The sequence below is a fragment of the Papaver somniferum genome, chromosome 8 (genome assembly GCF_003573695.1).
Source record: "Papaver somniferum cultivar HN1 chromosome 8, ASM357369v1, whole genome shotgun sequence".
Taxonomy (NCBI): domain Eukaryota; kingdom Viridiplantae; phylum Streptophyta; class Magnoliopsida; order Ranunculales; family Papaveraceae; genus Papaver; species Papaver somniferum.
This window is the reverse complement of record NC_039365.1, coordinates 166,005,707-166,019,330: the sequence shown is the minus strand read 5'-3', so window position 1 is coordinate 166,019,330 and position 13,624 is coordinate 166,005,707.

Genomic DNA, 13,624 nt, shown 5'->3' with positions numbered 1-13,624 from the left:
TAGGGAGTACAACTATACATTGGATCAGTTGGAGACTGATTGGGGTTCAACTACAGTCCAGTCCGAAGTTAGCTTGGAGTAGGCTAGTGTCTGTAGCGGCTTAATACAGTGTGTGTTCAATCTGGACTAGGTCCCGGGGGTTTTCTGCATTTGCGGTTTCCTCGTTAACAATATTTCTGGTGTCTGTGTTATTACAATTTCCGCATTATATTGTTTTATCTTTATAATTGAAATAATACAGGTTGTGCGTTAGATCATCAATTAGAGTAATCCATCATTGATTGATCCTTGTATTGGTCTTTAGTACCATCCAAGTTGTTCCTTGTGTTTGATTAAAGACTCGTTGATTTCTATTAGCTCGAGTAAATCAAAACAAGAGAATGATGTTAACTCCTTGAGATACTTTTACCGAGATTGAATCTGACTGTCTAGTTGATTCTATAGAAAGTATTTCGGAGTTAGTCCATACAGATTGTTAAGCGAAATATTGGGTGGTGTTGTTAGACCCCCGCTTTTTCAGTTATTACCCATAATACGAATCTCCTTGTTTCTGTACTTTCTCCATAGTGAGTTAATCTCCTCTCTGATTATTCTCATAGGGATTTTATGTTTGTGGATAAGTTTCCTTAAGATTACACAGGACCATTCCTACGCAGCTGCAGAAATAAGTGAAGAAGATCCAACATCACCTCTTCTCTCCCTTGGTATCTCTAAGGTTGTATTTCTTAGTTGACGAGACATAAGATTGATTCTATTAGCACGAATGTTTGAACTCGAAGCCATTTTTTGTATCTTTTAGTCTCTATGTCTTTGAGGGTAGAAGCTGTGCACCAGAAAATTGTGTTGGCTTTTCCTTTTCTTTGACAATGTGTATATATAGGTTCTGGGAAAATATTTAGAGAAAAAAGAAGATTTGTACTATCATAATGGATATCTCCTAAAAATAATGAGAGGATATAAATATTGTTATTTTGTTGAACCTTAAAGTTATCTTCATTTATGACTTGGCGGAATTGTGCTGAATAGTTGTTGGGATACCACCAATTATGGCTGCTAAAATTGGTAGAATCTAAGCAAGGAAACTGGTATATTTTTTTGTAACTGATTGGCACAAAAAAAGGAAGGTTTCCGTTTTGACTAGTTTTTGAATGATTGACTTTAGGAGGGAATTGAAGGTTTTTAAATTTTATGGAAGCTTGATCTTGGTTGAAGATTTTTGATGGATATGGGGGTTAAAGTATCGGCTTCTACTAATGTCTAAGAGGACATTTGAAGATTTTATTCTACTAGTATGAATCATCACAAAGAGGATGACTAGAACCAATGCTTTCCACACCATTGTTCTTATTTCAGAAAAGGCCATTATGAAAATTCCATCACTGGATACCACAAACGATTATCTTGGATACACCTGCACATGCACGAAAAAATTACTTCCTCATGAGAGGAAATTAGCTTCAAGAAATATTGAGAAACATATAACAGAAAAGATGAAGGGAAATCCAGCAAACTTAAAGATGACTAAGTGAAAAAGTTATCTAAAAAATATACTGAGATGAAAAGATTATTCATGGGATCATTCCACGATATCCTATGAGTTCAAATCCTTACTAAAATGTGATGCATGCTAAAAGAAGACAGATTAGATACAAAAAAATCATTGTTAAATGAAAGATTAAGTTAAAAAAGATGAAACCGATCTTTTTAGCTGTGTTGACTCATAAATCACCGATCCTGAGACCTTCACTTTCCTCAGCCAAAGAAATTTACTCGTATCCCTGGTCAGACGGATAGCGGAGGAGTTTGAGGTCGTCTGTTCGAGCCTCTTCACTAACTTTCTCTTGTAAAAACTTTCTGTTGGGAACTTAAGTGTTTGGGCTTCGCTGGACTGTGTGAAAATGGGCCGGCTTAATCACCCAAATTCTTATTCGGGACGGAAAATCGCCTCTTCACCAACTTTATCTTGGAACTACAACCTAGGAAAACCTAGGAAAATACATATCAACTACAACAATGATCCAGAAATGGCTGATTTCTTAGATTATGAGAATGATTTTACACCCACTCAAACACAAACTCAAGATGATGATTTTTATGAGCCAAATCCTGATGATGAAGAAATTGATGAGGAACCCAATGCTTCTAATACACAGGTACACTTATATCCTATACTTAATCTCACTTCTATAGCTCTCAATTATCAAAAGTTAGGTTTTTTGAATCATGGTTCGGCGAAACAGGTTGAGGTTCGGCTCACATCTATGAGCCGAATCTACCAATTGATGAACGGTTCGGCTTACTGAATCTGTTTACTGCATGTGCCGAACTGTTTGCTAGACACTAGTTCGGCTTATATGAAAGTTTCATAGTAAGCCGAACAACATCCTGAATAGCTGGAAAAAAAATAATTACCGGTTCGGCTTATATTTCGAAAATCGTATGAGCCGAACAGCAATTTGTTATTTTTTGGGTTAAAATATTGTTATTGGTTCGGCACATATTGAGAATATCGTAATAGCCGAACCTCGTTAATGTGCTAGGTTCGGCACATATTATGATTATCGAATACGCCGAACCCCTATGCATCTCTATCTGTGACTAGGTTCGACTTGAAATTTCATGAAATTTCATGCCGAACTGTTCATATACACTTACAGGAAGCTTTTGTGAAGAACAGTTCGGCTAAAAACGCAACTCAATTTTGAGCCGAACCCAACACTGTAACTGTCATTTAATCGATGAAAAACAACAAATAAGAGATCGGGTTTGTAAAACTTGCTTTCTTATCCTCATTTCCGGAGTTGGAGATGCAGTTGGTTCAATTTCTGGTTCAATTGGTGGTTGATTTTTAGTTTCTACACCTTCATCTTCAATTGGTTCTTCTTCTTCAATTGATGGATTAGAAGACGATTTGGTTTGCCTAGTCCCTGCTTTTCTTTGTACGAGTCATTATGTAGTTGAGTTTAATCGACGATCAAATTTTTACGGATCGACAATTAATCACGATGATGAATTTTTCTTTTCGCAGGAGGGGGAAGAGTTCGGCTAGAGGAGGAGGAGGAAGAAGAGATGGTAAGGGAAACTGATTTTGATTTTTTAGAAAACTGATTTTAGATTTTTGTATTAAGGGTATATAGGTAATTGAACTACCCATAGGGTACCCCTTATAAGGTCACCCAAGATGGGACTATTGTTTTGTATGCCTAGAAAGATTTTGGTATGCCCAAAATCAGGGTTCTCATCTTGTAAAAACTTTCTGTAGGGAACTTAAGTGTTTGGGCTTCACTGGACTGTGTGCAAATGGGCCGGTTTAATCACCCGAATTCTTGTTCGGGACGGAAAATCCGCGAATAAACGGGAAAGCTGAGAATATACGCGTACCTGGTTCGCTGTTTCAATCGGACGGACGATTTATTCGTTCCCGATCAGTACGTAAATATTCGTGAATAATACGCCGAATTGCTAACTAGGACCCATAGACTTTCCCTTCTGTACTTTTTCTGGGTTCCATTAGAAAAAAGAACCGCATATTCCATGGCCTTTGCGAAGGGAAACTGCGTAAAATCATCCTATGTCATGTGGATGTGGGCTCATATCCAAATCTGTAGAGGTATTCAGGTGGTCAGAGATTCAGAAACTGTGTAAGTTCAGGTGGTCAACTGACACACTCCCGTAAGCTGTGTAAGTTCAGGTGGTCAACTGACACGCTCCAGTTTGGGTAATTAAAAGAAAATCCAACCAAGGTTTTTCTAAAAAAGACTTAGGTGTTCGGTTATCATGTAAAATTAAACATATCTAGGTTAGGCTAATAAGTTACCGGTCGATTTTGCCTTTCTTTTTAATTGCTAAGAACAATATCAGGTTCAGCTGATTCGAGAAAATACAATATAACAGAACTTAGTGTTGTTCTTCATAAAATGAAATTCGGCTACAATTTTAGGTTTAATTATCAGCCAAAATGGACTTTGCAACTACAAAACGAAGAACAATGCTAGGATCAGCTAGGATTTTGGATATATTTATCAGCAGAATTTGACCCTGCTACTACAAAATATAGTTTTACTGTCTTTTTTTTCTCTTGTCATTTCATACAACTAGTTGTATATACAAATAACTAATCCTAAAATAACTTACCACCATACGGTAAAGGGTTATTTGATTTTTGGTATTAACGCAGATTTTGATCAAAATCTGCGTTTGGTCTAACATTGTCCAGCCTTTGCGTTTGGTCTAAAGACCAACGTTGACTAGCGTTGACTCGGTTGACTCGGTTATATGGTGTCGTGGCTAACTATTGACTTAGCTTATTGTTTTTACACCCCTTAAATTGTTATATATTTTAACAAACACCCCTAATTCATTCTCAAACCAACAACAGATATTTTCTCTCTATCGACATAAGAACCCTGGAAACAGAGAGAAGAATCATTGATTTTCAAGAACCCAAAATAAGAAACTAATAGTTCCACAAGCAAAGCACATACAGATCAATTTCGTATCCAAAAATCAACGATCTGGTGAATATTCGAACTCAATTGGAATACCTTTGCTTTCAAAATCAGCCTACAGATCGTTCTGAAACTTCTTTAGAAGAGAATTGGAATCAACCAGAAAAGTGCCTCGTCTTCTGCTTCAGTTCTCTCAAATCCATTAACAGATACGTGTAGTCTTGATGATCCAGATGGTACTAATCCTTTCTCCGTCCACTTTTCCAGAAAATCGTCAAGATCAGAGTACAGTTCGTCTCTATATTGTTTTGCTGATAATACTGCAACAACAACTCGAGCAATCACTTGAAACAGATCATTACCTCTCATAACCCTCTCGAATCAAAGAGGGGCACTTATCATCTTCAGCTGTTAAACTCTCAGTATCCCTTTTTCACAACCATCCCATGTAGAACCCATAACACCAGCAATCGATGCCACCATGTCTGACTAATCCAGCCAACATACCCATCTCCACATTCAATAGTCGCTGTCAGTCACCTCTTGTTCGAATCACAGCACCACTTTCTTATGATCTCACAATTAGAACCAAGACCATGAATCCAACAACACATTCAGGCCTTTCTCAATTGAGACCAAGGTTCATAATTTGAACCAGCCATACCCAACGCCATTAATTTGAGCTTCAGTTTTTTCTCTTCTAGATCTCATCATCATCACTAAACCCATATTTCAATTGTAGTCTCAATGTTCAATCCAACAAAAACCCATCTTTGATTTAACATAAGAAGCTTGAATTTCTTCTCCTAATCGTTCTCTGAGACTCTCACAATAAACCCAAAATTTCAATCAAACAATAATTTGGTATGAACCCTAATTTTTGATTGATTTGCTTAAGAATCTAAAATTAAAGCCTGTATAACCATCCATACTTCAATTAAGAAACAAACCCATCAAAAATTGATCAATTCCACATAAATTTCGTATCTAAACATCAACCAATTGAAAATCCTAATTTAACTTACCATTTTTCTAATTTTTCATGATTCGCAGAAGCAAATTATCATTCGTAATTCACAGATAATAACTCCACTTTCATCTACGAAGATTCACTAGTTAGTTCACTCAAATTAGCTCGGAATTTCATCAATCGAAATCGAACAGGAGAAGAAGAAAGAAGCAGGAAAAGAAAAGAAGAAGAAAGAGAAGGAGAAGATAAGACATCGGGCTGCAAAAAAGTAGTTATCGTTTTCTTGGGGCCGCTAGTAGTGATTACATAATAATTTAAGGGGTGTAAGAAAAATAAACCAAGCCAATATTTAGACACGTCACCATGTAACCGAGTCAATCCGGATCAACGTTGGTCTTTAGACCAAACGCAAAGGCTGGACAAATGTTAGACCAAACCCAGGTTTTGGTCAAAACCTGAATACCAAAAACCAAATAATCCTATGGGAAATGAATCAGGTTACCTAATCTAGTTTGGGTTCCGAATATATTTATGAAATTGTACTCGTCGTTAGCCAGCAAAAAGAACAGAGAAAAATAATCTACAAAGTAAAAACAACCAAGAAAGTCGCTGCTCAAAGGAGAGGCAGGTATCTAACCTCAAGTTGTTTAGTGGTTTTTCTAATGTTCTTACTGTGAATCATTTGTACTATGCAAATGATACCATTCTTTCTTGATTGCAATAAGGAGGAATTGATCAACTTGTTCTTTGTGTTAAATTGTTTTGAGTTCATTGCAGGCTTGAAGATTAACACTTCTAAAACAAGATTAATACCAATTGGAGACACTCCAGATTTGGAAACTTGGGCTATAGAGTTTGGAGGTGCAACTGATTCAATCATTTTTATCTATTTGGGCATGCCTTTGGGTGCAAAGTCAAATTCAAAGTCTATATTGGATCAAGTTATAAAAAAGTTTGATTCTAGACTTTCTTTTTGGAATCAAAGTTTCTTTTCAAAAGGTGGCAAACTCACTATTATAAGGTGCATTCATTCTTTTCTTCCTTTATGCTACTTCTCACTTTTTAAAGCTCCTGCTTCTGTGATTGATAAGCTTGAAAGGAAGATTAGAAACTTTTTTTTGGGAACATAATGCTACTGGTTCAAAAAACCTCTCACTTAGTTAATTGGAGTATTGTTCTAACTTCAAAAGAAAAAGATGGTTTGGGTCTCTTAGATTTGAAGAAAATGAATCAAGCCTTATTGAGTAAGTGGTGTTGGAGATTTGGTGTTGAGAAAAGCCACTCGTGGTATAAACTGGTTCAAGAAAAATATGGTTCTAATATTTCCTATTAGTTCCAGATAAAGTATATACTCCTTACAATATCCCTTGCTGGAAATCCATAGCTGAAACTAGACACCTAATAAATCTTAATTCAGATTTGGTTATTCATTCTGGTTCAAATACTTCTTTTTGACATGATAAGTGGGTGGGTGAAGCTTCTTTGGCAGTCTTATTTCCTGATATCTATAAGTTGGATGAAGATAAATTTTCAACAATTGCAAATCATATTGCAGGAAATAATTGCTAGAAATTTGATTCCAAGAGAATATTGAATCATAATGTGAGTGTTCTTGGCTCAAATCCTCCAATTCTAAATACCACCTCTGACACTAGAAGATGGACATTGAATGTTGAGGGTGTTTTTTCTGTGAAATCGATGTATTCTAAGCTGAATCAATCTGCAGGTATTGATAATTTTCCTTATACATTTATTTGGAAATCAAACATTCCTCCTAAGGTAAATTTCTTCGTGTGATGTGTTGTACATGGGAAACTAAATACTGTTGATATGCTTGCACGAAAATGACTTTCTAAAGTAGATGGTTGTATTCTATGTGGTAACTGTGATGAATCTGCAGACCATTTATTGTTACATTGTAAGGTGGCGCATAAGGTCTGGTTACAGTTATTACCTACCACCAATTGGTACCGGTCCTTTCCTAGATCTCTCTATGATCTGGCTCATTATTGGCACAACACAAATTTATCTCCTTCTGCCAGAGTTTTCTGGGATTTAATTCCGGATGCAGTCTGTTGGGTTCTATGGAATAAGGTAAATTTGTGTTTTCAATAAGCTTTTTTCTGCTTCTGCTTCTCTGTTTGGTTGTAAAACTTTTGTGCGCGCAATAAAAATGTCTGACAAGTTTCAATGCCGTCTTGAGTTTTAGAACCGAACAACCCTACCAATTTGCTCTTACATGAACAACTGAACTGGAAGAGCCATCTACCAGAGAAATGCTGAGAATCTCCTAAGAAACTTTCCATTTACAAATTCACCGGGATGCCATGACTTCTTAGCGCATTCCTAGATAGGATCCTCCGATAAACTCACTTATACAGGTTAATAATGCAACTTGAATTCTAATTGAATCAATAGTAAAGGAAATGGAAAATTGATACAACTGTGGAAGTAGGGACTAAATGTGTGAATAATTCATAATGACTTTTGTTAAAGTGAGAGGAAAAATGAATATGAGGAGAGCGATCAAAAATCGTAGTCAGCTCACTAACTAGGTCCTAATCAATATATTATCTTAAATAAAACCAAGCTATCCATACTAATCCATTACCATGCAAAATTCACACCCATGTTTAAGACTCCACCATGCAATCCTCCATCAAAAACAACAACTCATGTAACGACCTTCCTGTTCTTGAATGATGATACCATAACTGTTTAGTTCTGTGAGCAAAACAGATTTTTGAGAAATCAAGCAAATTAATTAAGTAAATTAACCAACAAACCCATAAAATAGATTTGTATCCCAACCTCATAAAAAACAACAAACGAGAAGTAGAAAGACTTCAATTGTACAACATCAAACGGTGTTTGTTATCAAAAGATCATGCAAACCATAACATCAAACGGTGTTTCTTATCATGAACAACATATCGGGAAGATTCAAATCATCTAGATCGAAGGCCGTGAACAACATTTTTGGAAGAGGAGAAATTTCATAAGATAGGGAAATGAAACATCTGCTGTAAAGTGTTTTTGTTTTTTGCTAATTCGGGATCTGGATCTGATTCGCCCCCTGACTCGACCCGAGTCAGATGTCAGACCGTTTGTTTTTTATTTTGAATCAGATCTGACTCGCGATCTGAGTCATACATAATCCCTGACTCGGACCCGTTTGAGTAAGATAATAAAATACCCCTGACTTATGGGAACAAACCACTAACTCATATTTTTGAGTTAGATGAGTCAGATCTGACTCAAAAAATAAACATATTAAGTCAGGTCCAGATAAGTCAGATTCAGACGAGTCAGGTGAGTCAGGAGAAAACAAACACACTCGCAGTCCTCTCGGGGACATATAATCAATGAAACCTTCATAAACCTATTCATGGTGGTGGTGATACACTGATAAACATATCCTTCTTATTCCTAATTAATAACAAAAACTTGTTTATCTATTTTTGTTTTCGTTTAGGGTTGTTGCCCGTGGTGGTATAATGAATTTTGTGGCGTGGGTGTGCTTTGCAAGGGTTGTTTGGTCTAACCCTGAAAAATTATTCATAATTTATGTACAAACTCATCCAATTGGATGAAGATGTCAAATCCTCGCTGACAACACTGTTCCCTCAAGGAGAAGGAAAAGAAGCACATTGTGATGACAAGCAACTAAAATTACAAACAATTAACATAGCAATCCATATAGATATATTATAATCAGTTACTCCTATAAAGTTGGATCGATGATATGAAGACAGACCAACAATAATTTACAATAACTCGCCAATAGGAGTCCTCGCAGAAAGGTTCGAAATCCAATTTCAAAATAGAACTCATATTAATAATATAAAGAATGATACTCCTATATACAACTGCTTCTGAGCATGAAAGAATGCCAGTTTCTAAGCAATCCATATTAACTCGCCAATAGGAGTATGAAGAATGCCAGTTTCTAAGCATGTACCAAGGTTCTGATCCTCCTATATACAACTGCTTCAAAGGATAATGGCAAAGCTTTCTGTTTTCTCAATTTCAATCGACTCCATTACCTTCGTATTATTTTCTCCCAATTCTTAAAACGACACTAAGTTGTTCTTGTGGGGGAATATTCAACCAATATTTTCCTTAAATTCCACACACGCTTTCCAGGTTGAAGCTTTTGGGTCGTAAACGTCGAGATAATAACCACTACGAGTTAAAAATACCGCCATTCTTTATAAGGGATATCAATTCGCCTCCGCCAACATAAACTTTTTAGTCCAAGCAAATGATGGATGTTCTTGTCGTTCTTTCATGCAATGATTATAACTCTTCTTTGATAATACCCATATGTCATAATATATGGCTTCTTCCATAATTACACAAACACCAAAAAATAAAAACCCATCCAATACCCCTATTCTATTAAGCCAAGAATTATTATCGAGTGGCCGGGGTGAAAGATTTTCACATTAACTTTTCCAAGTCGAAGCTCACAATCATATTTGTATATATATATGTGAAAGGACAATAGTCCCACATCGCTAGAATCCGTTTAATTAAACTTAAAATATAATATGGAAAGGCCGCTCCACTCATTTGCAATTAGTTTTGAATGAGATGCCCGCAGACTTTAACATGGTATCAGAGCTAAGCCCCAGACCCAGACCTGCGTACCCCGGACGTAGGACGAGTTACTGACCGAATTGTTTAACCTACTTTGTCACTTGTACACCCGGGGTGTAGGCCTTACTGGCCGAGGTGTAACCCCCGATTTAGTCACTCACATATTTACACTTGTTACCGATTGACTGGTAACTCGTACGTAGGTCCACGTGTGAGGCCCAGTGACTGGCCTTACACGTGAGGGGACGTGTGAAAGGACAATAATCATACATCGTTAGAATCCGTATAATTAAACTTAAAATATAATATGGGAGGACCGTTCCACTCATTGCCAATTGATTTTGAGTTGGATACCCGCAGACGTTAACAGTATCATTGTCCATCCAATACAGAGATCCATTAACAAAGATGCCAATTTGACTAGGACTTATGTTGAATTCATGATTCAACTTTCCAAGGTTGCTCCATCCTCCGCTGCCTAGAGTGTATACGTGGGTTTCCACATACGGCAAAAAAATGCACAAATATTCCTACAATTTTGTGCTCATCCACTCGTCCAGTCATGATATGAATCACAATCTGTCTTGATTTGGGGAAGCATAACATATTCTTTTGTGATAGGGTTCAAATATAAGTTGTTGCTGGGCCTCAAGAAAAACAGATCAAACCATTATACGAACGAAGAATGCTACCATCCTTAAACGGGAAGGTGAAATTAATGCTTCTAATCCCCTTGATTGGTGATGTTGATTCATGATTTTCATTATATTCATAGTAAATGTTGTCATTATACCACTTAGATAAAGCACCAGAGTTCCATTCAGCAGAAAAAGCAAGAAAACCCAACTTACCAGAATCAGTTGTGGAATGATTATTCAGACGATGTAACTGCATTTTAGAGAATGATGGATGATAAAAAACAAGATGGTTTAAGTTTTGCATACTGATTTGCAATCAAGAACCGATCCAGTTGGTACTCGAGTTAAAATTTCTAACATGATCTCGGGAGGGAGAATCTAGAAATAATCCATGAAACTCATTCAATCTTAAAAGACAGAAACAACAATTCTTCAGAGTTTGAGAAATAGTGATGGAAACCAGGGAAAATGGGGGTTCTGGCTTTTGAAAAATGATTTGCTATCATCAGTCACGTTGCACGTTGTATCTCCTTGATGAAATCCGTAGTCATAAGACCATTAATGTATCATCATGAACGTTACACGTTGCACGTTGTGTTTCTTAGATGAAACGCGAGTTTGTGAACTGCCAGGCACATCCGTAGTCAAAGGCCTGTGAGTTTACAAATTAATTTTTCTCTTGCCTAATAATTATCATCCCTTCACTAATCTCAAATAAAAACCACTTACGAATGTTTTCTTTTTGTAACCTGTTATAGGGGCGGCATGGTTTATTAGAGGGGCGACATTTTAATAGGACAAAATGGGACATTACATGATCATTGAAAGCGTACCTTATAAAAAAATACTGGAAATGATAAATTAATCCTCACAATTGATAAACTAGTTTAATGATGATAATCAAGTTTAGTGTTAATGATTAATTTCACTTATATTAACTCAAAATCAAAACCAAAATATGATTTTTAGAGTTAAAAAAAAAGTTTAGAGGAGAAGGTCAATCTCAATCAATCGAAGAAATTAACCAACAAAATGAAGAACCAGGACCTGAAAATGATCGGGTATACTTCTAAATTAGTCCCAACTAGCTTTTTGTTGCTCAAAGTTATCTAAAATACGTAAAAAATTCATTTTTTTTTTACATTTTCAGAGCTAATTACGGTTGGAATTTTGCTCATAACCAACCGTAAATCGAAGTTACGGTTCGTAAAAGATAAACTACCAACCGTAACTGGTTAATTTGAAGAAAACTCAATCGTAAAATCAGTTACGGTTGGTAACTAAATGCTCGATACCAACCGTAACTGAGTTACGGTTGGTAACTAAATGCTCGATACCAACCATAACTGAGTTACGGTTCGTAAACTAAAATGGTTACCAACCGTAACTGAAGAAAATTCTCAGATATAAGAACATACGGTTGGTAATTGAACTATTACCAACCGTAACAACATCAAAATATCCAGTTACGGTTCGTAATTGAGTTAAAATCAACCGTAACTCACATAAACCCAGAAATTTCAATTTCAATTTTCATCTAAAACCCTAATTTTTGATAGAAATTAAAATTAAATCGAACAAAATAAACCAAATTGTAACTGGGTTTTCAAAACATACCTCATATAAGTCATTACACTACACTTGATTAATTTTCGAATCGTCGATTAATCGAAGATGATGAAATTTTGAGTTTTAATGAAGGTTACGATTGATGGGAGGAGGAGAAGAGAAGAAGAAAGAAAACACATTTTCAATTTAGCTTTGATTTAGGTTAAAAAATGGGGAGGGTAATCTAGTTAATTTACACCCTTTATAGGACATCCCCTAACCAACTAGAAGGACATTACTATCACACTGCCGCCCCTCTAATAAACCATGCCGCCCCTTGTAATAGGTTACTTCTTTTTTCGTTGTTATCTTCTGAGATGAAGCTCTCGTGGTTACGTTATGCAGTGCGGCACTGCAGCCTAGCTGGAATACTCCAATACTCCCAACTATGCTGCAGCGTAGCTAGAATACTCCAATACTCCCAAATTTGTTCCCCATGACGTGTGGTGAACGTGCTGGTTGATGGTTGTTCTCTTCCGAGAACATTTTTGAGTTTCACCATTCTCAGGTAAAGGGTTTAGATTGAAGCTAGGTTTAGGGATGATTTTGATGATAAACGTTTGTCTATATCATTTATAGTTGGTAACTGAACAGAAACGTTAATCCATATATCTAAGAACTTTGCTGTAACATTCATCCATTCAAATAAGGCCAAGTTGCTAAGAAAAAGCACAAGATAATGCCAATAGCAGTAGGTTGGCAGAAATTAATATTGCTTTAACCCAGAACAGATAACTGTTGCAGCTGTAACAACAAAACTCAAAGAAAAATGTTATAACATAAATTTCTGGAAACATAAAACAAACACTCAAATGAACGCAAATTGAAGACAGAGTCATATGTTCAACACGCCGTCCTTAATACAATAGTTGACCGGTACGCCTCAAGAATGAATGATGCCTACACCCTATGGTCAAGTTGTATCCAGGATAAAACTGTCTGTTGCAAGTACTGTTAGCACTACAGTACTTGCCCACTCTTACGAACCCAACATCAATTGCATAAAATGAAATAAAGGACCACACAGAGGGAGAGAGACGAAAAGAAGAGGATAGTAGCTCTTCTGGACACGAAAAGAAATGAAAAAGAGGAGTTCTTTTTATAGGCGAATAGAGGAGGTGAAATCAATGCACATTAATGTGCTAAATAATTATGCATGCGAAGTAATGTTATCAAGATGTCGACATAATTCTGTCATCAAACAGTCAAAAAAACGGTAAGAAATGTCGACATCCATGCAAATAAATCCGTTAGAAAAAAATTTCCATTAAGAGAATAAATTCGCCCGGGTCACACCCCCCCCCCCCCCCCCACACACACACACACACACACACACTTAAGAAAGAATTTAATTTGAT